Source organism: Cryptomeria japonica, chromosome 1, assembly GCF_030272615.1.
Source record: "Cryptomeria japonica chromosome 1, Sugi_1.0, whole genome shotgun sequence".
Taxonomy (NCBI): domain Eukaryota; kingdom Viridiplantae; phylum Streptophyta; class Pinopsida; order Cupressales; family Cupressaceae; genus Cryptomeria; species Cryptomeria japonica.
In genome coordinates, this window is record NC_081405.1 from 637,721,284 (window position 1) to 637,747,167 (window position 25,884).

General features: G+C 41.9%; 1 protein-coding gene across 4 annotated transcripts in view; it reads right to left on the bottom strand.

The window, feature by feature from the left end:
• Window positions 1-25,884, bottom strand: part of LOC131042460 (branched-chain-amino-acid aminotransferase-like protein 2) — a 243,702-nt gene that overhangs the window by 72,814 nt on the left and 145,004 nt on the right. The gene's annotated exons all lie outside the window — the stretch shown is intronic.

Genomic DNA, 25,884 nt, shown 5'->3' on the forward strand with positions numbered 1-25,884 from the left:
TGAATTTCTTGAGTTTTTCAATTTGCCGAATCTTTGCCCGAGTTTGTGCCAAGTCTTTGGCACCAAGTCCGAGTCCAAGACAAAAATCATCTTGCCGAGTCAGGGCTGAGTCTGACTATTGTAACACTGCTCCAAACCCTAGATGATGTATTTGTGTCATTACTAGCAAATTGAAGACTGAGTACAGCCATATTTACTGGAATTCTGATTATACAGTGCTGGCTGATCCTTATTGACAGCCTATCATTATTTATGAGTACATAGCATTCTTCAGAGCAGTTTTTGATGCAGCCCAAACATAATACTCATTTATTTTCCCTTCCTAAGTCTGCTACAACAAATCAAAATCAAAATCAGTTCTTCATTTTAATCCGGCACCAGCTGTATGGAGATCTGGAGTATCATTAACAGTCAACTTGGGTATTAGCTCACCTTTTCTAATCAAATGGTTGCGAAGATTGGACTGAACAACAATTACAGCTAATTGAAGACATTTCTCGGTGCAACATGCAATCAATCAAAACACAAAACTGAGTACAACATACTATATTGCATTGAATCTGTTCAATTTTCTTTTATGTATCAGACTTATGTGAATAGAAAGCTGACAACATAATATCTGATGAACAGCAACTTCGGTCAGTGAAACATTCGTATTGATTACAAGTGATCAGTGCATTATATTCCTATTCTGTTCCAAATCTTGCTGCAATAATCATTAGTTTGATATTTCAGGGTTTGAATGAATGGTTCTAATGGAACAATCACTATAAAGAGTTAGATCAGTTGTGCAAATTAATTCTTGGATTTTGTCATACATTGGTTCAAACATTGTTGAAATAAACACCAAATACAACTGAAAATCAACTGTTTGAAGAAATGTTCAAGCATTACTCACTGAACGCAAAATATTTGTAGAAATTCTCATGTAAGTGGAAGCTACTAATAGCAGTAAAAACATTAAAGCTTTAGAAACATTGAAGGGTTCCTTTGCTTGCAGATTGCTTGAAAAATTGTCTCAAAAGGAAAAATTCAAAGATTATCAGCAAGATAGTTCAGCTAGGCACAAAAACCCCTACAACTGAGCTCTACGCGAGTTATATGAGGTAGATGTGCCATGTATACATGGACTATGACTAGACTCCACAATTCCTATCACATCTATATCGAATTTTGTTGGCATATACGGAGCAATGGCTGCTAGCGCCCTGGCCCTCTCCAATTTCTTTCATCCAATGATGCAATAAGTGCCATTCTCTCTTGTTTCACCACTTTTGCAGGTATTGAACAAGGCTTGGAATAGCAATAAGGAATGACTACAAGATAATATTTGAAGCAATCTCTGCCTCCACTAAACTTATTCGTGCACCCATTACGAATGGCATGCCCCACTACTAATCCCATTATGGCATATTTCCAAGTGGGTTGATGGCTTCCAAGGGACCTGTTGTGACGTTTTCACACATCGCCCCATTGCAAATGGGGACCCCCTACTTTTTAGGCCCTCCCGGTCTTTTGGCTTGCGTTTTTGGGGTCTTTTCACAGCAGTCTCGTCAGTCTCTCTTCTTTGCAAGTGTTTGGGGGTCATATTGATTAAATCTTCTTTTCGTTTGAGCGAGATTGGTAAAGTCTAGGGCCTATTTTGTCTTTTTTTGGGTTTATGCCTTTTGTCCTAGATTTTAAGGGTTTTTGTTAGGGTTTTGAAGAAACTGAACATACAACTGCAATCAGGACCCTTCAAGGAACCTCCCAGTAAAATTTGAGCCAAAACCGAGTGACTTTCTGTTTTTAGAAAGTTCCTATTTTTTAGGGATTTTTTTTGAGTCCTCGAATGTCATCATTTTGCCAAAAATCAAACTTACTATTTTTAGTAATTTCTATTTTTAGTAAGTCATCTTGCGTCCTGATTTGGGCTCTAAATCTGACATTTTGGAAAGTTTCTATTTCGGGAAAGTCTATTTGTGGCAGGATCAAGCTAGCAGACAACGAAGAATCAACATGCACAATCACTTCTAAATCTGGAAAGTTGAAAGCAGACAGGCAGGGGTCTAAAATGGCTAAGTGTGAGAATCATCCCTGAAGTGGAAGGCATAAAATTGTTCTACGTCTGGAAAATCCACCTTCAAAGTCCTAAAGTGGCATCTCAGCACAGACAGTGGTCAAAATTTGGCTAAGTATGGGAATCTGTTCAGGAATGGAAAGCTTGAAAAATCATCTTAGTCTGGAAATTCACATCAATCCACCAATGTCATCTAGATCCGAAAATGGCCTGAAATTTCACTAAGTCTAAAAATGTGAAAGATCTTCCAAAATCCAGAATTTGCATTATGATTCCTATGGACCTGAAACCACTCTCAAACATCCTGACAATATATATGAAATATAACTTAAAGTATAATACTTATACTTAAATGTTATATTTCATATATATATCCTGACGAAGAGCCTTGAACTTGTGAAAAAATTCCATGAATCCTTCACATAGTGAAAATTCCGCCCCAAGAAGTGATTGGGCGCCAAAATGGACGAGGCAAGGATAAATGAAAAAATTTCATGAATCCTCCACAGGGGTGAAAATCCGCCCAACTGTGGACTTGGGTGCCAAAATGAGGGTCTCAAGGATTCACAAAAAATTCCATGAATCCTTCACATAGTGAAAATTCCGCCCCAGGAAGTGATTGGGTGCCAGAATGGAGGAGGCAAGAATAAATGAAAAAATTTCATGAATCCTCCACAAGGGTGAAAGTACGCCCAACTGTGGACTTGGGTGCCAAAATGAGGGTCTCAAGGATTCACAAAAAATTCCATGAATCCTTCACATAGTGAAAATTCCGCCCCAGGAAGTGATTGGGCGCAAGAATGGAGAAGGCAAGGAGAAATGGATAAATTGTGAGAATCCACCACCTATGTAGAATTCCGCCCTAACACCTAGGAGGGCGCCAAATAGCAAGAGCCATGGAGAAAGTGAAAAAATGAAAATTCCTTCCTCAGGGAAGAATTGCGCCCAAGAAGAAGAAATTCCAGGAAAGGTGAAAATTTGGCTTAAGTGTCGGAAATTCCTTCCTTCAGGACAAAATTCCAAGAAAGGTGAAAAATTGACTAAGTGTTTGAAATTTCTTCCTTCAGGACATAGTTCTTGGAAATCATGAAAATTGGCTAAGGCATGAAGAATTTCCTTCCTCAAGGTAAGGAACAAATTCCTTTCCAAAGGAGAATTCCTCCACAACAAGAAATTACACCCAAGGATGAATTGAAGATAAAATTTATAAGGCAAGGAAGGAATCAGGGATGAACTGAACAAGAAATTTCCCCCCAAAAGAAAATTTTTGAAAAATCCATTTTAAGGGCTCAAATGACGTCCAAATTTAGAAATTTTTGAAGATATGAATTCGTGAGAGAATTCTCTCTTTGCTGAACCAAACCCCTAAAATTGTGAAAATTCCTAAAAAATAGGAGATGGCATAAAAACGTTGAAAATCTCCTCCAAAGCAAGGAAAGTTCAAGATTCTTCATGGATCAAATTCTTCTCCCTTGAAGTTCTCTCTCCAAGGTTTTCTCGCCAAGTGGCAGCCGAGTCAACGCACGCTGAATTGATGAAGCATCTCTTTGCATGCAGCTATCACATTTATGGCATTATGGCAGATTCCTTTTGCATGCAACCATCACGTTCAGGAGATGATGGTGCATTTATGGCATCATGAGCGATTTTTGCATGAGGGTACATTCATTGCATAGTGGGCACCTTTTGAATGTAATGTTTATTTAATGCTTCATGGGTGCCATTTTTTGGAAGGATTGTAATTAATTGTATATGGGCATGATGGCTTATTAATTGGAGATTCCCAACTTGTTGCATCTTGAGTGGTGAATCTTTTATGGAAAACCCTAATTAGGGTTTTGCATGTAGTCAGGGCTTGAAGCCTATATAAAGGGGTGACCCCCCTCATTTGTAAAAAGGAAGGAGCTTTGTATGAAATTGTTGGGATAAGCTTTGAGATAATAACAATGAAACATTGTTCTTTCATGGTGTCCACTTAAGTTATTTTTTAAAAGCTTGCATGGTTTCACCTTCCTCACTTAGAGTAGAAATAGTAAAGTGCTTTGATTTCAATGGAGAATGTAATGGTGTCTTATGAATTTCCATGGTTCATACCTTTTGCATCTTGCTGATTGTAAGTTGCAGTGTAAAATTAGTCTGAGCCCCCTAAATTTGTGCTAAGTTCGATTGTGGATGGTCGTTTGGATTGCGTCGTTTTTTGGGTATAAATGTACTTTTTCGATTTGAAAATCCTCTAGCATCCCCAGAAGATTGCACCGGTTCTTGCGAAGAACTTGGTGTATTTGAAATTTGTCCACCAAAGCACTATTCATTGTTATCACTGCTCTTAGGAGTAGATTTAGATCCTTCTAACCCTTTCCCTTTTACTTTCAGTTCATTTTAGTCCATTTGAAGCAGCAGCATCGCAGAATTCCCATATCCGATGATGGAGTTCTACCCACAGAAAAGAAGTGAAAGAATGATGCAACCGTAAGGCCCCATGGATTACCAGCAATCACATCAGCCAACTGAGTCACGTCCGTAGCATAAAGGAACCTTGGAGTCGATTGTTTGAACTTCTTGCAATCTTAGCATGCAATCGCACTTTGATCAAGAGAGAGTGAAGTGACTGTTAGGCAACTTTATCCTGTGTTCGACGTAGTCATAAAAAACACGTCAACAGGACCTAATTCCAAAGCGATGGTTTCCACTTGTTGAGTCCAAATGAAATGCAAAGTTGGATTCCATTATGATTGTATATTAAATTGCAATATAGATAAGAACAAAAACATAGTGATTAAAAATGTATAGCAATTCAACATGAATTAGTTTGACCAAGTAAAACTTAAACCTAATACAATAATATTTGAAAAAAAAACAACTTTAACCCTAAAATGTAACCCTATATTTAAAAAAAAGTGAAACAAAAATATAAATCATTTCAGAATTTTGGTATAAGGGTTGTGATATTACTATCTCCTTCCAGCATGTTGAATTTACGAGGGTATTTGAAATACCCTCGAGAGGAGCCTCTGCTATCAAACCAAGTGACAAAATGTCATGGCAGCAAAAGGACGCCCTCTTCCAGAGAGTGTGTCACACCAATTTGACAAAGGAAGAACTGGATAGTATGTGGAGCAGTAGCAATAATTGAGGACTTCAAAAGAATTTCATCGCTATAGCAGAATGGTGATGTGTGTTGGACTTGATCAAAAGCAAACTTAGGAGCAAGTGGGGCATCAAATATTGTCATGTAGATGATCGCTCTTCACTCTTTTGATATAGCTCAGCCTTGGTAAAGTCTAAAATTGGACATCCTTACTCTCCAAGAGGATCAATGAATTCTTTTGTCTTCAGCACAAGGCTTTCTACATGGCTCAACACACCATTGGCCTCTTCTTGGATGTTGTTCGCACTTAGGTACCCCCAAACAAAATGAGGACAATCAGAGTCGGCTAGCCACCTTGATTCTTCATGGCCAACCATATTCTACTAGACCCACCGAGTAGTTTAGTTAGGTGGCATGGAGCAAAACCAACCCATCAGGAAGAGGCGGAAGCAACAGGAAGACTCAAAGATCAATGGAGGAGGGGAGAACATTGAGATGTCTTCTTCCAACAAGACTATCGAGGGGGTTTTAGTTGTCGTAAAGGCAAGCTTAGACAAGGATGATGTGGAGGAGACCTTTCCCATTGAGGACATGGCAGTAGCACCACTAGTAGCGATTCATGTACAAACCCCAACCGTGCCACCCCTAGCCGTCCAACCAATGGCAAGACATTCACCAATCATCCAATCCATAGTAGCTACGTCACTAGATGCAACATTACCAGCTAGTGGGAGCACCAGACGTATCACCACTAGTTACCCCATTAGTACATCCCTCAGTGCTAGTTGGCTTGCTTCTAGCAAACAAGACCCTTCCCATACATGGTACTAAAGAGCCCGAAGAGCCATTGACACTTGATTACAGATTGTGGGAGTCCCAAACGATGCACTTCTAGTCGATTCTCTCGGGTTACTTTCGAAGAAAATTGTGTTGGAGGGAACACTAGCTATCGTGGTTGAACCCACTTTGGCTCAGCAACGACCAATACAAGGTGTTCAAGGTGAGCATTCACATCCAAAGCCAACATCTAAGCCAGTACAGCCAATGGTTGAGCCCACCCAACCTACTATCCCATATACATCTGTTGGAGAAGAAGAGTCATCATCATCCAGTGACTGGGACAAGGTTATTCTATGACTAGGCTGACCAAATCTCCATGATCCAATCGATACAATCCAACATTACATTTGACAGCTACAGGGCATGGCTACATTCATGGATACAATAGGGGATCTTGCCAAGGATTTGGATATTGATCGTAACCCCCTTATGGCACATGCTCGGCCTGGCAAAGGGCCCCATCCCATGACTGAGTAGCATCTTCTATGGAAGCCGCAAGCCTAAGGTAGAGAAGGAACAGGTCCCTAAAGCATAGCTCCATGCCCTAGAGCACTTGCAACATTCAGCCATGTCGGCCTCCAACTGTTGACCATGGAGGATGTCAAGCATTCAACATCTCCTGCGTCTCCACACTTGGCCAACATCTAAAAATGAAGCACCTAAAGAACTCTTTGTGGCATTCCACCTACATGAGGGCCAGAATGTGCTCTGCTGCATGTGCCACAAGGGGGTCATGGCCAATATCCCGATCCTTGGCAAGATACCCTACTATATCCATGAATGCACTTGTACCATAGGCTTATGGCTTCCATATAAGACACCACTCTATCACGGAAGAGTGCCCTTCACTAGGCAAAGTAGGCTCAAAAGGCTTTGGCTGATAAGTTCCAAAAATATAGAAAGCAGCTAGCTTAGGAGCATGCCGCATTCCTACACTAGAGAAGACTATAGCTAATATAGAGTACCAGTTGGCCAAGAAGGATAGACAATTGGCGAAGAAGACTACTTAGGTTGTGTGGCAATTGACAAAGAAATATGGGAAGCTGATGGACAATGACCAGAACCTTGAAATGACTAAAAAGCAGTTGATGAAGGCCACCTATATGGTGAAGGCAGCCAAGGAAAGGTAATTGGTGGCAACCGGCGCCTTCAGCAGCAGCACTCCCAAGCATCTACTCCAACATCCTCCATATTTTGGAAGCAACACCTATAAAGGCCCCAACCTCAGGAAAGTCTACAATTGGGCATCCTTACCCTTCAAGTGGATCCGAGAGCTCTTGTGTCTACGACACAAGGCTTTTAACAAGGCTCAGCATGCCATTTGCCTCTTCTTGGACATCATTCGCACTCAGGTACCTAGAAAAAAGTGGGGATGATTACAGCCAGTTGGACACCTTAATCCTTTGTGGCCAACCATGTTCAACTGGGTCCAACTAGGAGTGCAGACAAGTGCCATGCAACAAACCAAACCAACCAAAAAGAAGCGGAAGCAGAGGGAAGACTCTGAGAGAAGTGGCGAAGGGGAGGCAATTGAGGACATGGCCAAAGCACCATTGATAGCAGTTTCTATACATGCCCCAGTCGTACCAATAGCCGTCATTCAGAGAATGGAAGCACCCTCACCAATAGTTGAACAGCTAAGGGCAGCACCCTCACCACCTATTGTCCAACCAATGGCGATGCCCTCACCAAACATACCATTGCCTGTTGCCCCATTGGCTGGTCCCTTAGTGCCATTCAGCACACTTCTAGTGGATGAGACACTTCCCACAAATGGCACTATTGAGCCTAAAGTTGCCATTGACACTTGGTTAGATATGATGGGGGCTCCCCTCGAATGCATCTCCAGTCGAGTCTCTTGGGTTACTTTTGAAGACTATTGCATTTGGAGGGGCAACAACTACAGTAGCCAAACCCACTCCAGATGAACCACAACCAATACAATGTGTTCAAGGCGTGCACTCACACATCCAGAGCCAATTCCAGACCCAACACCTGAACCACCACAGTTGATGGCGAAACCCATCCAACCTACAATCCACAAACAATTGAAGGCGAAGAAGTGGAGTCATCATTCAATGATTGGGACGAGGTTATTTTACAACTGGGCCAACCGAATCCCCATGATCCGATAGGTACAGTCCAAAGCTACATTCAACAACTCCAAGACATGGTTACATTCATCGATATAATAGAGGATCTTGCGAGGGATTTGGACATTGGCGAAGCACCCCTTGTGGCATATGCGACAGAGCGCATTTTGGCCTTCATGCAAGTGGAATGCCACAAAGAGTTCCTCAGGTGCTTCATTTCCAGAGGTTGGCCAAGTGTAGAAACGCAAGAAATGTTGGACACTTGGCATCCTCTGCGGCCAACAGTCGTAAGCCAACATGGCCGAGTGTTGTGAGCACTCCATTGCATGAAGCTATGGCTCAAGGACCTATTCCTTTGCTACTGTAGGCTTTCGGCTTCCATAGAAGACGCCACTTAGTCATGGGATAGGATCCTTCGCCAAGCCAAGCATGTGCCACATACTTGGTGTCAAGAGTTGTTCCATCCTCAGAGTGCACAAGTCAAAGTCCGCCTTGGAGGTAGTCTTCAAAGTCCGCCTTGATGATCTCTCAAAACTCCGCCTTGATGACCTCTCAAAAGTCCTCCCTGGGGGTAGTATAAAAGTCCGACTAAGTTGTATATCTCCCAAAAGTCCGTCATTAAGTTGGAAGATAAAACTCTGCCTTGAAGCATGTCTCTCCAAACTCCGCCCATGGTGCTGATGAGTGGGTGTCTAGGAAAGTCCGTCCTGTGAAGAGATGCTCCAAAAGTCCGCCCTGTGGATAAAGTGAAGGGTGTTCAAGGTAAGAAAGTCTGCCTTGGAGGTAGAAGAAAAGTCCGCCCTCCTTGGAGATGCTTCAAAGTCCACCTAAGCATGAAGTTGGAGGTTCAAAAGTCCACCTTCCAAGCAAGTTGCCAAGCCTTCAAAAGTCTGCCCTATGGATGAAGTGAAGGGTGTTCAAGGTAAGAAAGTCCGCCTTCCTTGGAGATGCTTCAAAGTTGGCCCAAGCAACAAAGAAGATGCTTCAAAGTTGGCCCAAGCAACAAAGAAGATGCTTCAAAAGTCCGCTGAGCCATGCTTCCAAACTCCACCCATGAAGGGAAATGAATAAAGTCTGCCCTACTTTGCACCCAAGTTGGAGAAAGTCTGCCTTGATGATGGTCATAAACTCCGCCCAAGCAAGTGTTATAAGTATCAAAAGTCCGCCTTGGTAGTGCTTGCAAACAAGAAAAAGTCTGCCATGGTGAGTGGTGTGCAAGTCTCTCAAAAGTCCGCCTAAGGAGATGGTGAGTGATCATAAGAAAGTCTGCCCTCCCACTTGAGAAGAGAACAAGCCACTCAAAGTCTGCCATGAAGGGAGAGTTAAAGTATGAAGAAGCAAGAAAGTCTGCCATCCATGAGCTAGAAAGTCCGCCCTACCTAGTAAACACTTCCAAGTGCGGTGTCAAGGAACCTAAAACCTCCGCCCTATGTAAGAGACATCAATGATGGCAACATGAAGATTGGAAGTCAGTAAATGGATCAAGCGAGACCAAGTCAGAGGTTAACATGATGCAATCTGAAGCAGAATTGATGACAGAAATTTAGCTAAATATGAAGTGATACTTGGTGCCAAGTAGAAGTTCCAAAAAGTCCGCCCAATGTTATATTTAGGTGTCAACACTTGGTAGTCTCAAAACTCCGCCCTACATAAAGTAGAAGTTCCAAAAAGTCCGCCCTACACTTGGTCAACAGCAAGTTCAAAAATAAGTTTAAAATGCAAGTGATATCATCAAATCCATGAAAGAATTCAAACTGCTAACTGATGTAGAAAGTTTTTGGAATGGAAATCATAAGAAATCTTGCAGACTTGAGAAGCAATTCAAACTTAAAATCCAAAATAGAAAGTTTTCAAAGAGGAAATATTGGAAGATTGACAAAAATTCGAGCTTGTAGCCAATATAGAAAGTTTTTAAGGATGTAATCTTGAGGACTCAGTTTGAATCAGAACTAGAAATTAATTTAGGAACTTGCAAGAGTAAAGAGGTTCGAACTGAAGGAGATGATTGGAAACTTCCTTCATAAGCAAGATCGAATTGAAGTAAAGAATGGAAGTGCATTTGCGTGTTTCTAACTTTGAATTTAAGTTTGAATGCAAATAAACAATCTCTCCTCTCATTATTGCACAATAAGAGTTCGAATTTTATGAAGAGTGAGACCATTTTTCTTGCAGGTCTGAGGGTTTCTTTTAAGGAGTTTTATTGCAGATTGGAAGTGTCTTTATCGGGTTTATCCAAAATTTTGATAAGAGGATCATTTTGGATTGAATGTTCTTTCTTTCAAGCATGACCTTCTAAGTGTTCGCAGCTTGTTTCAAAGCTAAAAGGGTTGAGAAATCAGAAGATCAAAACATTTTGCCATCTGACCTTCGAAACTTTGCACTAAAAGACAGATTTCTAACTTACTTTCCTTTGGTTTTGCAGGTCGCAGATGGTAGTATAAGCGGGATCATCATAGAGATCGCAGCTGGAGTTTCAACAAGTTCACGGGCAAGGTTCATTCGAGCATGAAGATAGCCAAAATTTGGCTAAGTATGGGGAATGTTTCACAAAGAAAATTCCAATTTCCTCATTTATGACGAAGGCATGGAGAAATTCTTCTCCAAATTTCAGGGTATCAAAAAGGAGGTCACGATCACAGCGAATGTCTGAACAGCTTGATCCTATCATTTCATATTTGCAAGGGGTTATCTAGAGCTTTTACCCCCCCTCCCGCGCAACATAAATTGGCAACTGAAGGCGGGATCGTCACAGAAAACACAAATGGAGTTTCAAGCCAAATTCAGAAATGAAGACATGACCACGAGCAAGGTTCGTCCGAGCATAGATAGGGCCAAAATTTGGCTAAGTATGAGAAATACTTCACGAAGGGATTTCTTCTCCAAATTCAAGGCACTTGAAAGAATCTCGAGGCATCAAGAAAGAAAAGTTCTCAAACTTGGTGAAAATATGGAAAAGTTAAATAAATTTCCAACTTCTTGAAGGATTTCATCTCCTGGAGAAATTAAAAAAGACAAGCTCCCAAGCAAAACCAAATGGTGACAATAAGGAATCAAATTTCCATACTTAGACAATTTCTTGACACAAATTGGAGAATTCAAGGAAGAAATCCAATACGTTGAGGTGGCGCCTCGTCATCTTCCAACCAATCAAATTGTTCCAAGTCAGCATGTCCAGGTTCAATGCAACAACCTTCTATTTTCATTGATGGTTCATATTTAGCAAGGAGGACAAATGGTCCCCAAATGTAATTTTCTCATTGATCGAGGGGTAGTTAGTTTTGGGAAACCCTAATTAGGGTTTTAACTTTCAATCTGGGCCCTTGATCACTGTTTGATCTCGGTCGTTCATTTATTTTCTGAAAACTATATAAGGCTACGTCCTCTCATTTGGAGAGTGTGAGGTTTTTGATATATTGTTGCGTGAAGGTCATTTTTTAAATAATACATTGCATGTGCGCTTTCTCTTAAAGCTTTGTAATCTCTGTTATTTGAGTGATTAGCATGGTTTCAATTTCCTCAACACATTAGTTAAAGTTAATTTAGATTTGCTTTCATGTTGTTAGAATTGAATGAAGGATTTGATAAGTGTTAATTGACAGTGTATCTTTGCTCATACTTTTGGTGAATGGATGATTTCCATCTCACTGTGCAAAGTTAATCTGGGCCTATCCTCTGTGCACCCCAACATTCTGATCATAAGCACAACCCGTTGAAGATTGCACCCGCTTTGTGTAGTTGTCCTCAGTGTGGCGAAGCAAAGTGTGGTTTCCTGAGAGCACCCATTTAATATTGTCTCTGGAATTTGTAGGATTAGATCAACTTTCTGAAACCCTATCCCTTTTTCCCTATTTCAAAGTCTAAATCCTGAAAATCCAAAAAAAAGAAAGAGCCTAAAATCGATAAATCTAAGTCCAGAAGTTTGAAAGACACTTGTTAACGTAAGTCCCCCTTGAGATTTTGAGCATACACTACCCAAGTAGCTATCCCACTAAAGTCGCTTGTTCGCACGTATAGATCTTGGAATCAGTAGTGATTTTTCAGGAGAGGATAGAATACATTCGGGTATCTTATTCTAATGTTTGGTAGATGATAAAACAAACACCAACAAGGTGCATTGGGTGGGACCCCCATAATCTCTAACCAAGTGTCAATCGCATCTTCAGGCTTTGTAGTGCCATCTATGGGAAGGGTCTCGTCCACTAGAAGCATGTTGAATGGCACCAAGGAATCCACCAATGGGGCAAGGGTGGTATGTCTGGTGCTCCTACTAGCTAGGCGGCTCGTGGTGGGGCATCTGGTGAGGTTGCAACAACAAACTGGACAGCTAGTGACAGTTGGTCAAGGCATTGCCACTAGCTGGATGGCTAGAAATGGTATGATTGGGGCCTATACAAGAATTGATATCAATGTTGCTACGCCATGTCCTCAATGGGAAAGGCCTCCTCCACATCATCCATGTCTGAGCCTACCTCTTCGACCACCAAAACCCCCTTAACACTCTTGCTAGAATAGAGAATGGCCTCCACTTCACCACTGCTCTTTTAGTCTTCCTGTTGCTTTTGCCTCTTCCTAGCCGGTTGGTTTTACTCCATTTCACCCAACTGTACTCCTAAGTGGGCCCAATAGAACATAGTTGGCCACTAAGGATCAAGGCGGCCAACTATTTGTATTCCTCCCCCTTTGTCCACGAGTACTTGAGTGCAAACGACCTCCAAAAAGAGGCCAATGGCATGTTCAGCCACGTAGAAAGCTTTCTACTACAAACATAAGAATTTTCTCTCCACTCAGAGAGTAAGGATGCCCAATCATAGACATTACCAAGGTTGAGCCCTATCATAAGAGAAATCATCCACGACAATATTTGATGACCTACTTTCTCCTGTAAGTTTGCTATTGATCAAGTCCAACACATGTCGCCATTCGGCTATAGTGATTAAATTCTTTTTGAGCCCTCAATTATTGCTACTACTCCAAATACTATCCAATTATTCCTTTGTCAAATCGGTGCAACACACTCTTGAGGAGGGTATCCTTTTACTACCATGTCATTTTGCCACTTGGTTTGGCAATAGAGGCTCCTCTCAAGGGTATTCCAAATACCCTCATAAATTTAGCAACCCAGAAGGAGATAACAATATCACAACCCTTATAAAAAAAGTAGCAAATGATATATATTGATTTTTTTCACTTTCTTTTTTAAATATAAGGTTTACATTTTAGGGTTAAAGATGATTTTTTTAAAATATTACTGTATTAGGTTTAAATTGTACTTGATCAAAAAAATTCATGTTGAAATTGCTATATATTTTTATATCACCATTTTTTTGTGCTTATCTATATTGCAAGTTAATATACAATCACAATAGAGTCTAACTTTGCATTTGCTTTGTACTTAGCAAGTGAAAGTCGTCCCTTTGGAATCGGATCCCTTAGAAGCCATGACCCCACTTCCAAATATGCCACAATGCGATTGGTAGTGAGGGTTGTGATTTGTAAGGCATGCACAAAGAAGTTTAGCGGAGGCGTCAATTGCTTCAAATACTATCTTGCAGGCATTCCTTATTGCTATTCCAAGACTTATTCAGATAATGGCATTTCTCGCATCATTGGATGAAAAAAAATTGGAGAGGACTAAGTCGCAAGCAGCCATTGCTCCTTATGTGCCAACAAAATCATATGTACATGTGATAGGGATTGTGGGCTCTAGTCATAGTCGACGTAGCCCACGTATACGTGGAACATCCACCTCATCTAACTCAAGTAGGGCTCAATCGTAGACGTTTTTGAGCCTACCTGAAATATTTAGTATCTTGTTAATTATCTTCTAAATTTCCTCTTGAGACAATTTGTCAAACAATTTGCAACCACACGAACCCTTCAATATTTCTAAAGCTTAGTGACTTAATTGCTATTACCAACTTCCAATTACATGAGCATTTATACAGACACTTTCCATTCAATGAATAATACATTAACATTTTCTCAAACAATTGATGTTCAATTGTATTAAATGTGTATTTCAACAATGTTTGAACCAATCTATAACAAAATCCAAGAATTAATTTGCACAACTGATCGAACTCCTTACAACAATGTAAGAAGAGTCATCATCTGGTGACTAGAACGAGGTTATTCTACAACTAGGCCGATTGAATCCCCATGATTCGATCAATACAGTCCAACGTTACATTTGACAACTTAGGGGAATGGCTACAATCATGGATACAGTGGGGGATCTTGCCAAGGATTTGGATATTAGACATCACCCTTGTGGCACATGTAGCGGAGAGCATTTGGCCTTCATGCAGGTGGAATGCCATGGAGAGTTTCAAGTGCTTCATTTCCAAAGGGTGGCCAACTGTGGAGACACAAGACATGTTGGATGCTCCCTGGCTGCCTACTACGAGCGCTCCATGGCATGGAGCTATGTTTCAAGGACCTTTTCCTTCGGTACTATAGGCTTGCAACTTCCATAGTGGACGCCACTCAGTCATGTGAGAGGGCCCTTCACTAGGCAAAGCAAGCCCAAAAGCCTTGGTAGGTCAGTTTAGAAATCCAGAGAGCAACTAGATCAGGAGCATGCCCGCATTACTACACTGGAGAAGACCATGACTAACATAGAGCACCAGTTGGCTGAGAAGGATAGACAATTCATGGAGAAGACTACTTAGATTGTACAGTAGTTAGCAAAGAAGGATGGGAAGCTATGGAGAAGGACCACGAGCTCAAGAGGATTAAAAAGAAATTGATGGCTGCCGCCTATATGGTGAAGGCAGACAAGAAGAGAGAATTGGTGGCCAACCAATGCCTTCAACCCCTTCAACAACAACACTCCCATCCATCTACTCCAACATCCTCCATACTTCCAGGGACATCTTTTTATATCTCTCAGTGACATTTCCTTCAATTTTGTTCTATGTTTCAGCTCCATGTTTTGTCCTAGTCATCTGGAAGACAACTTTTCTTTTGGGGGGACTAATGTTATCGACACAATGTCTCATGTTTGCTCATGAAATAAATATTAGTTAGCCGAAGGTATAAAATGTGTAGAAGTTAGTCGGCTATTTGGTAAATAAATCAATGCTATGTAACTGTGTTTATTGTCCCCAACAAGTAGTTGTTACCTGACAATTCCTGGCATTTGGTAATCTTAACCAACCACGGACTAATGGAAATATTGTCATTGATGTCAAAGGCCAAAACAAGATTGTCATTGATGTCAAAGGCCAAAACAAGATTGTCATTGATAAAGGGGACAGTGTATATGAGGAAGAATGAATATGTTTGTTATTGTATTAAGGCATAATTCATGTCAGTTATGCATAAAAAACGACAAATTTGGGTCCTTGTGCGATTTTCAGTCGCGCTGCTCTTTGCTTGGCGGGCTTCGCCAACTTTTATCACCTTACGCCTACCCAAGGCGATTTCACAATTTTGAACAAACTCTTGGCATTGTGCCCGAGGGCTAGACTAGCCTAATGGAATCATCGGCTCTTTTCTTTTGACATCACTTCAAGGACCGATCGCAGACTCGCTCGAAAGGACGCGAGATGCTCTGCACGAAACTCAACAGGGCGAAGACGAAAGGCTCAAAAAAGGGAAGGGGAACCCTGTCGGCGACAGGGAGCGTGTGCAACGCACAACAAATGGCGACTCTGCTGGAGAAATACTCCCAATCATTTCGGGGACGCAAGTCCAGATCGAACTGAGGATCTCTGGTTAACCACCACGATTTAGACGAGAAAAGGAGAAAAGTCTTTCAAAACGAGATAGTGTTAAGGGTCAAATTGAATCACACGCAGATCGGATTAACTAGTGTGTGCAAGTGGAGTTTATTCCAGCTTGGAAAAAGTTGAGGCATCAATGTTTCACCGTGTCGAGATGCCCAGCGAGTTGATACTTCAAAAGCAACCTGGATAGAGCGTCGCTACCAACAAGCGTTCATAGCCCCGGCGGAGTTATCGCCTGTTAGCTCACAGAGATTGCTCTATTTCCGACAAGAAAGTTTTACCTTTTTTGCTCTGTACCGACAGAGATGCCTGCATTCCCATTTGCCAATCTTATTCTTGGTATTAATTTAATTTTGAAGCGCTTTGCTCTTGATTCTTTTCTCTCTTTTCTTTTTCTCTTTGTTTTGGCATAGTAGGCAGCGAAGCCTACGCGGGATTGAGCGTAACAGTGGTCGCTAAAGCATAGCCTCGGATCTTTCATCGATGTAGTGTCCCTTTGATTAACAACTAATTGTATGCGATTTTAAAATGTGTTTGTACAGTAATCACGATATCGGGGATAGGTTTTGACAAAAACAAGATCTTGCAGAGAAAGGTCATCTAGATTAAACCGACTTCATCATGGGGTGCTTCATCAATCAAGAGTCCTCCCCGAGTTTGGATCTTAGAAGTAGAAGGTTACAGAAATCCAGCATCGCACCAAAGTTGTACACGGCATAGGCCCCCTTTCAAAATTGACAGGGAACCCGAAGCAAAATAGGAAAGCAGGAAACTAAACTAAAACAGGAAACGGAAAACTAAACTAAAACAGGGGAAAGGCTTCGAGAAACCTAAGGTTGGAAATAATGCTTGAGGAATTGACCATTCACAGGCAAGGGGACGTCCTCACCTGTTAGGGTCCTGAGTCGAAATGCATTTTCTCCCAAAATTTCATAAATCTGGAAAGGACCGAGCCACAAATTATCGAACTTGTCGTGCTCAGAAATGTGGAAGGCCTTTACTTTCGCCCTTCTGTCGAACCAACGCTTGACCACTTCTTGGTGTTTAGCAAAATTATCTATGGTGTTGTCTCTCTTTTCTTCCAAATATAACAGCTGGGACAACCTAGCCTCCATGGCGTTGTCGATTCCTAGATATTCTCTCATGAATTGCAAGGTTGGTATTCTTAATTGTATAGGAAAGATGGGGTCAAGGCCATATACCAAATGGTATGGTGAAGATCCAATGCGGCCTTACATCTGATGCAGTCTGCCCAAAGGGCAAATCGGAGTTGGGTGTGCCAATCTTTCGGATTCTTGTCTAGAAGTTTTTTGATCACTTGCAGCAGGTTCTTGTTAGTGGACTCTGCTAAACCGTTACCTTGGGGATAGTAGTTAGATGAAAATTTTAAGGTAATCCCGTAATCAAAGGCCCAATTTGAAAATTTTAATGATGCAAAAGCAGAACCATTATCACAGACCAAAGCATGAGGACAGCCAAAACGTGTAATAATGTTTTCTTCTAAGAATTTAATAACAGCATCAGCATTGCATCGCTTCAAAGATTGAGCTTCAGACCACCTCGTACAATAATCAGAAGCGGTTAGAATGTACTGTGTTGCACAGAGGAGGGTGGGTTGATCGTACTTATGAAGTCGAGCGCCCACTGGCCAAACGGTTTTACCTTTATGACTGGTCGGAGTGGCATGGCTGGGGTTCACTCCTTAGTTGCGGATACTTGGCAAATATGGCAGATCTTCACATGTTCATGGGTGTCCCGGAATAAAGTGGGCCAATAATAGCCTGCCCTGAGGATCTGGTGGGCTGTTGCTAAGCCTGACCCATGACCTGTCCCAAACTTAGTATGGAACTGCTCTATAATTTGGCGTGCTTCATCTCTGTTCACGCATCTTAGGTAGATGCCCTCATGGTTTCTTCGATACAAGACAACACATTGCAGCATGAAACGGCTGCTCTTCATCCTCAGTGCCCTTTTCTGTACTGGGTTAAGGTGTGATGGACATTTTTGATTAAGAAGGTAGAAGGTTATGTCATCATACCACTCGTCTGGCGAGACTTGTTCAATCAGGTATTGTTGATGCACGATTCCTGAGCATTCAGACGCGAGTGTCTGCGTCAAAGCCTGACCTCGTACTAGCTTCATGGGCTGGATTTCGATGTCATACTCCTCGATGATGATCACCCATTTGCCTCTCCTTTCACCTAGCTCATTTTGCATCAACAATGTCTTTACTGCAACATCCAACACTATGGAGTATATCTTACTCCTGAGTATATAATGCCGGAATTTCCTGATGGCCTTGACTAGCGCATAAGCTTGCTTCTCAATATTTGGGTATCTTAATTCAGCTTCCTTCAGCGAGGTGCTCCTGAATGCTATCGGGTGCTCTCCCTCTTCTTCCTTTCGCTGAGTCAAAATTGTTGCACAGGTGTGTTCAGAAGCGAAGGAATATATGTAGAATGGCCTTAGGTAGTCTAGGCTTACCAAAACTAGCGCCTGGACGATAGCTTGTTGATCTCTTCAAACGCCTTCTTGGTCACTGGGGTCCACTCTGTCTTGGCATCTTTCTTCAACATGTCATTGAGTGGGCGAACTATTTCAGCAAATCCAGTTATGAATTTTCTAACAAAATTTATCTTCCCGAAGTATGACTTAAGTTCTTTTTTGCTTGTGGGGAGATTGATTTGCAATATGGCTTTGATTCTATCAGGATCGATTGATATCCCCCTTTCTGAAATAACATGGCCGAGGAGCTTACCTTCGGTCACGCCAAATATACACTTCTTGGGATTCAGAGATATCCCGAACTAGCGACAGCGTTGAAAAACTTTTCGCAGATCATTCACATGATCCGTCCTTTGCTTGGAAAAAACTATCAAATCATCCATATAGATAATGATGCACCGGCCTACAAGATCCTTAAAGGCGATGTCCATGGTGCACTGAAATGTAGCTCCTGTGTTAATCAAACCAAAAGGCATCCTTCTATAAGCAAATATTCCCCACTTAGTGGTGAATGTTGTCTTCAGTCGGTCCTCGTACTCGACCATTACCTGATTATACCTGGAATAACCGTCTAGGAAAGACATCATCTGGGATCCATTAACCATTTGCAAGACTTCATCAAGTGAGGGCAGCGGGTAGTTATCTTTTTCTGATGCTCTATTTAGATTGCGGAAGTCGACACATAATTTGATTTCACCACTCTTCTTCCTTATGGGAACTAGGTTAGCGACCCAAGTAGAATGTCGTACTGGCAAGATGATGCGAGAAGCCAGCAATTTCTTTACTTCTTGGTACATTAAAGGTTTGAGGAGGGCATTCACTGGCCGCTGCCTCTGTCTGAAAGGTTTTGAGTCCGGCTTAAGAGGTATGGTATGAGTTATCACTGAAGTGTCATAAGTTTTGAGATCCTCATACCCCCAAGCGATGATATCTGGGAATTCTCTCATGTTCTTGAGGATTCCCTCGTTTTCCTAAGATGTACATACCTTGCCAATCAGCATGTTCTTTTGATTCTCTTGCGTGCCAACATTGATTTTATCGCAGGCGCCTCCTTCAGAAGTACTTTCCTTGCGAGATTTGAGATGGTCCTAGTCGAAAATCCTTTCCAACTGTACCATACCTCTAGGAATGGTATTTGTCCTAAGATTCAAGACTCCTATGTCGATCTCGGCTTCTAAGGTTCTTCCTCATCAATAATCGATGTTGCAAACACATCTGAGCTTGTAATGAAGTCAATGATGTGCTTATCATCATCGAACACCTGGAAATTAGTAACATTGTCCAGAACTGATGGGACTGATGTTAACTCCACCATGAATTTTTTTAAACTCTGCATTGATAAAGGCTCGAGCGTACTTGCGGCCTGTGACAATGAATCAGCAACCTGGTTCTGTGATCTGAATATGGCCTTGATGTTGAAAGCATCAAAACTCTCAATTATATCCCACACGGGGTTGCGATAGACACTGAGTTTCTTGTCATGGCAGGTGTATTGTTTTCAAACTTGCCAGACTACCACTTCGGAATCTCCGAAACAATGCAGGATCTGAGCTCCCTTCTTGATGGCTAGCAGCAAACCATCAATCAAAGATTCATACTCTGCTATGTTATTAGTAAAGTGAAACTGTAGTCGGTAGGAGGCCAAATAGGTTTCACCGGTAGGGCTTATCAATTCTACCCCTGCTCCAGCTCCCAGCTTGGACTTTGAACCATCAAACCTTAGAGTTCAAATCTGATTTAGGCTGGCAACCTTATTGGTTGCGATTGTTGGACCTATCATTTCATGCTTTTCTTGCTCAGAAGGCCTCCTTTCAGGAATCTTGGCGAAAGCAGTGTCTCCGGGCTTGAGAGTGTGGGTTTGCAGCACTTCTGAATGTCTCTTCCATGCCTGATTTAATGTTGTTCTACATAATAAACATGTTATTTCTGAATGGGTGGCATTGTGAACTCTGCACCAACCGGTCAAAAGTAAATCCGTAATAGAATCTTGACGGTTTAGATGGAGCATCTGCTCCGTGTGCTTGCAGAAAAACTCCCTAAAGCTGCTAAACAGCTCACTTTCTTCTGGTGACGAGATCTCTTTAACATAACACTCTGCAATTCCTTCCAGATTTTGGACTGGATTTGAGCATTGTACCAACAAAACTTCGTTTGTTGAGTGTGTGTGAGCCCTGTAAGTGCCCATATCCGATTCTAGAAACAGGGTCTCATTGGCCTGGTTATATTCGATGATCATTAGTTTAAGCCTAGGTTCGGACTCAATCCGGATCTGGTTTGCTACCCCTCTCCATGGTAGCCACATATGAGTGAAACTAGAATGCAGCCAGTCGTTAAGGACACGGGTCCAGTCCTGGCTAAGCAACATGCCATATGCTCCCGGGATGTCTACTACTTGGATATCAATGTACATCTAGATACACGGATCTCCTGTCAATTGCATGTGTATATTGTTCAACTCCCCCACTACCGTCACTTCAGATTTATCTAGTTGAGTAACCTTTCGGTTAGTCTTGGTGGGGGTTAGGCCTAGAGCGATGCACACTGATAGAGGCATAACATTGGCTGAAGCTCCTGAATCTATTAGACAATTGTGCAAGTTCTTACCAAAGATTCTGAGAGTTAATAGGAAAGGCAGGGGTTATAGCTTTTCAGTGAACAAACTAATAGTAGGCTCTAATGGCAGGGTGTGATTATTCATGATCGAGATGTCCTGACTTCCTCCTCGTGCACGCACTCCAAAACCAGTTTCCATAGGCTAATCATTTGAGAACTCAGGCGGTGCAGCGTAATTTACTGTTGCACCCCTGGGATTCATTAGTGTTCTTACCTCGTTGTCGGCCTTTTGGGGTTGTCCTTGCGGTACCCTCTGTCCGGAGTTCTCATCGGTCCCTTTGGACTGAACTGGCACGAGTTCCCTAAGGCTACCCAAGACCACGTCCCTGACTTCGAAGACTTTCATCACTTCAGCTAGGGATAAGCTGACTTTGATCTTCTTGAATTCATCTGCCACCAACTGGCCTAGTTTAGTAATCTCTATATTGCTAGATGGCTTATCATTGGAGCCCTAATTTGTGGCAGCGGTCGGTTGATTCTAAGGAGTAAGTATTCTCGAAGGGGCTTGCGTCTTTTGCGGCTGACCTTGGCCCGCATACTGCTACGATGCCCTGGGATAACTTGGGTTGTTGTTGGCATTCTGATATGGAGGAACTTGAATATCTTTGGGAGGCGTGGAAGTAGTGTAAGGGCCACTATTGTTGCTCTGGTTATTGTTATTGTAATACCCTCGATTGTCGCGCTGGTATTGCTGAAATGCATTCACATCAGCAGACTGATTTGGGTCCGCCACCTCATTTTCCTTCTGATTAGGGAAGAAGAACGAGGGAATGTAAGTCTCTAAGACAAGTGTTGTATCGTACCTTGGTGACGGCACTATCTCAAACTCAGTGGGAGGAAGCACTGGCTGAGGCATTGTGTTCTCCACTTCTCGCTGGAATATATTCGCTGCAACCTGAAACTCGTCACATTCCAACTATGAGTGCAGCTTAGCATTATGCAATCTGCACCAATTCGATAGAGCTGCCTCTGCCAAGAATACCCTGTCTGTTGACCTGTTTTCTGATGCCAGAGGGTTATAAAGTGGAGTGCGGACTCCTCCGTTGTTGGGACGGGAGTTCCATGTCCTTGTGGGTCGTTGATATCCTTGGTTTTGGTATTGACCTTGGTGTTGACCTTGTTGCTGGTTTCTTTGGCTATTCTACAACTGGTTATTCTGATTTCGCAGATAAGTGACCTCAGAGGAAAGCTTCTTCATTTGGTCAGTCAGCTCCCGCATCTCATCCTTCTCCTCGTGGGTTCTAGACGACACTGTAGTATTTTGCAGATATATGGGTTGTTTAGGAGGGATCTGGGATATAGGTGGTCCTGGATGGAGAACTAGCTGATTGGTAGATTCCTTGGGCTAATATGCCAATTGCGGAATTGGATTCATAATAGGCGTTTGGTGAGCCAAAGCCTGGCTGATTTCTTGAACTTGATTAGGGATAGCGGGAGGTCCTAATTGCACCAATGGTCCAGCGATGTTTTGGCCTAGTCCCCTGCTGATCTCCATAGCCTTAGCGTAGGCTTCAGTTAAAATAGTCAGTGTGGGGTGTGACTGTCGGACAAACATAGCTGTTAAGTAGTCCAGAGCTGAATAGTAGATTTCCCTTGCCGAAGCATCACTTACCACATACGGATCTTCCAATAGGGTAAAGGCTTTATGGAGCCTATTGTTGAAAGAACTGATCAGCTCATGCCCCTGTCTTTTGACTTCTACAAACTGCCTGTATAGCTCTATCGGGGATATAGGGATACCATACTTTCCCATAAAAGATGTTTTCAGCTTCTCCCAAGAGTCAATAGAAGATATCGGCAAATGGATAAACCAGTAAAATGCGTCTTCCCCCAATGAATAAGGGAAAAGCCTACATACAACATCTGCATACTCAATCTGTCTATTGCGTAACGCATCTTCAAATATTTTGATAAGTTCTTCTACTGTTCTGTTTGGATCATTGGCGTGAAAAATAGAACAGAACCTGTCTGGGCTCTTAGGTATATCATGGCAACAGATTGTCTACCAGCCAACTGGCACCATTTGGAGTGGGTGGATTGTGCGCCATCTGTGGCTGATTTACTTGAATTTCATTAGGAATTGGGGTCGTAACCGCTGGAGCTGTAAAAATTGTATTTGTTGGGACAGCAAACTGCTGATTTGTAGAACTGGACTCACTGGGATCTGCAGCCCGGCAATAACTCTTGCGTCTGTAGAATTGAAATCCAGCAAATCTTTCCCGCTGTAGGCTTGACCTTAGGACTTTTTCGAATCTCTCCGGAGAGAAAGATACAATTCGTTCCAGCGTGAGTTAATTTCAGTGTCAATTTACTGGATGCGGTGCGGGAGCTAGATTAGCCTCTTCTTGATCACTCTGATTTTGTGTGTCGATACGATCAGCAATCTCCTGTTCTTCTTCAAGGATTATGCACATTCGAGACCAGTCTTGATAGTTTCTTTTTACTGACCAGGCCAAGCTATATAATTCAATGATAAGGCCTTCTTGTTCGTCGCAGAAATTCAAATCTGGCTGTATCATTGGTTCAAGGTCTCTTTCTGGCTGAGGAGGATTAATGGGTAGGCCCATTATTCACCATATTAGTGGACCGGAAAGAAAACTGTTGGATTCCTTAAGAACTTGATTGTGAAGGGCAGATCTCCTTTGTCTCTCCAAATTTTCCCTAATCACAATCTCTATTTGCAAACCCTTTTCTTCTTCCTGATTAATAGTGCGACTTACTCGTCTGAAAAGAGGGTGATCTACTTCTGATTACCAAGCCAGGGATCGTAATTGGTCTGCAATATACGACTGGTTCAGTCCTTGATCAGGCTGTCCAAGGGGAAGGTTGAGCGGGAATTCATGCAGCAATACCATACTGCATCATTAGCCGCCCTCCTAGCCACTTCTCTTGCGTGCGGAGGAGGGTAAAAAAGCTATGGGGTTACTCTTTACAAATGTGAACTGATATGATGCGGATTTAGCTGTTTAGACATTCATCATACGCCCTCCTTCTAGCGCCAATTCTGTTGACGTGTCTGAAATCGCATTGCTACAAACTCCATATGGCCAACGCATAATAGAATAAACCAGCTGAGTATCCTATCCTCTCTTGAGATAAGGAAGTCCCTAATGCTATTTTCTACATTTGATCAAAGGGGACAACGTCAAGGTTTCGTTTGTCAGGTCTTGACTACGGGATTTCTCAGTGGTTTGATGTGTTTATGCTAGAAACACAAGGGGGACATACGGTGAGATAGGCGATTGATAGATAAGTTCCTTGGAATCTTTATGATCTTTCTTATCAAATGATTTCAATTGAGTTGATACTGTTTTTGATGGGACTGAGGATTGTCTTGATAAAAAAAAGGGGAAAAGGAGAGAAGCATAAAGAGAGAGACATACATGAAATATAAATTCTAAGATAGCAGATTTAGTAAACAGGTGGACACCTCCAAATAACTAGACTAAGCATCACCAACTACTTGAGCACAATATTCGCATAACTCTAGTGCAATCTTCAAAGGAAAATAGGATTTTCATGTTATCAACTACAACATTAGAACTTTTACATTCATAGTGAGTATTCAATAACCAAACTAAGCATGTGAAAGGTTCAGATTAACCATGCAGAGAAAAAAGGCAATCAGAAATTCCCTAATGGTGTGAACTTCGAGGATTTTGTCGGATGTTTGTCTGAAAATGCTATATAAAGGAAATAAACATAACTGAAAAATTTCTAAATTAATGAAGGACACCATGCACTCGCAAGGAAATTTGGAAACAGTCTTAACTTTGCATTAGATCCTGTAAATTTCGCCAGAGCTTTTACAACAATTCAAGAACTTCTTACAAAATAAGGGAAACCAATCACCTTTAAATAGGCTCCAAAATTGGATGAATGGCCCAGAACAAATCTAAACAAATGGCCCAGATTCATCCATAAAACATGGCTGCCCATACCCATAAATGGGAGGCAAATATCAACAACCACCCCAAAATGAGCAATAACTACCCAAAAAGGATAATTAAAACTCATCCAAAATTATCCAAAAAGGTGCATTCATAAAGTTTTACATTTTAGTTGACTTAAAAGTCAAATAAAACCCTTTTGGCCAAAAGTGCACTTTTCAAAATTTAAAAAGGAAAAAACTACATTTTTAGGAAAGCACTTTTTCTTTTCCAGTTTCAAATCCTTTTATCAAAAATTGACTTTCTTCATGCAAATATTCCCGCCAGAGATCTCGACCTGCCGCACGCTCCTCACGAACATACTCCTGGAATCTGATAAATAATTGGAAAAGCAGACTGAATGGAGGCATAGGAGGATGGCGAATTTTATATTGCATGCCCTCAAGGTATTGGTCTACCTGCTTCAGACCATCTTGCCAACTGGAACGATTACGCTCAAAGCACAACATGTCCGAGTGGAATTGACCGGCAAAGCCTAGGTCATTACTGGAATAAGTGATCTTATTTGTTCCCAATCTTTCCTCCCGGTCTGGCGGTATCACTTCATCGGATTGGTCATTTACCCATCGCAAAACCATTGATCGAAGGATTATCTTGCCAAGTTCCTGCATTCTTTTCAGAATTACCTCGCATGCATTGTGTTCTTTATCGATGATTTCCTTCGCATCATTCTTCATGTTGATAGTCCAGTACCATTCCTTAAGAGTGTTGATGTTATGAGGATCTAGGATGGTGGGTAATGTAGGAATTTGTGCATAGGTCCAGAAAAGAGCGCTCATGAGGGGAAGAGTAGTGGCAGCCACTTCCTGAATGTGGAGGGATTCCCTCTTTACCTCTAACAACTTAACCAAAGTGGTTACTCGGTGGCGATCCATTTCCTTCACTTCCTCAAGGATTCGTTCTCCCCTTCTTCTGATGCCTTGTATGCATTCCTCGACGGCCCTTGCGGTGTCCCGTACTCCTTCAAATTCTCTTGTGGTCCTCTATGCCAATGTTGTTGGGCGAA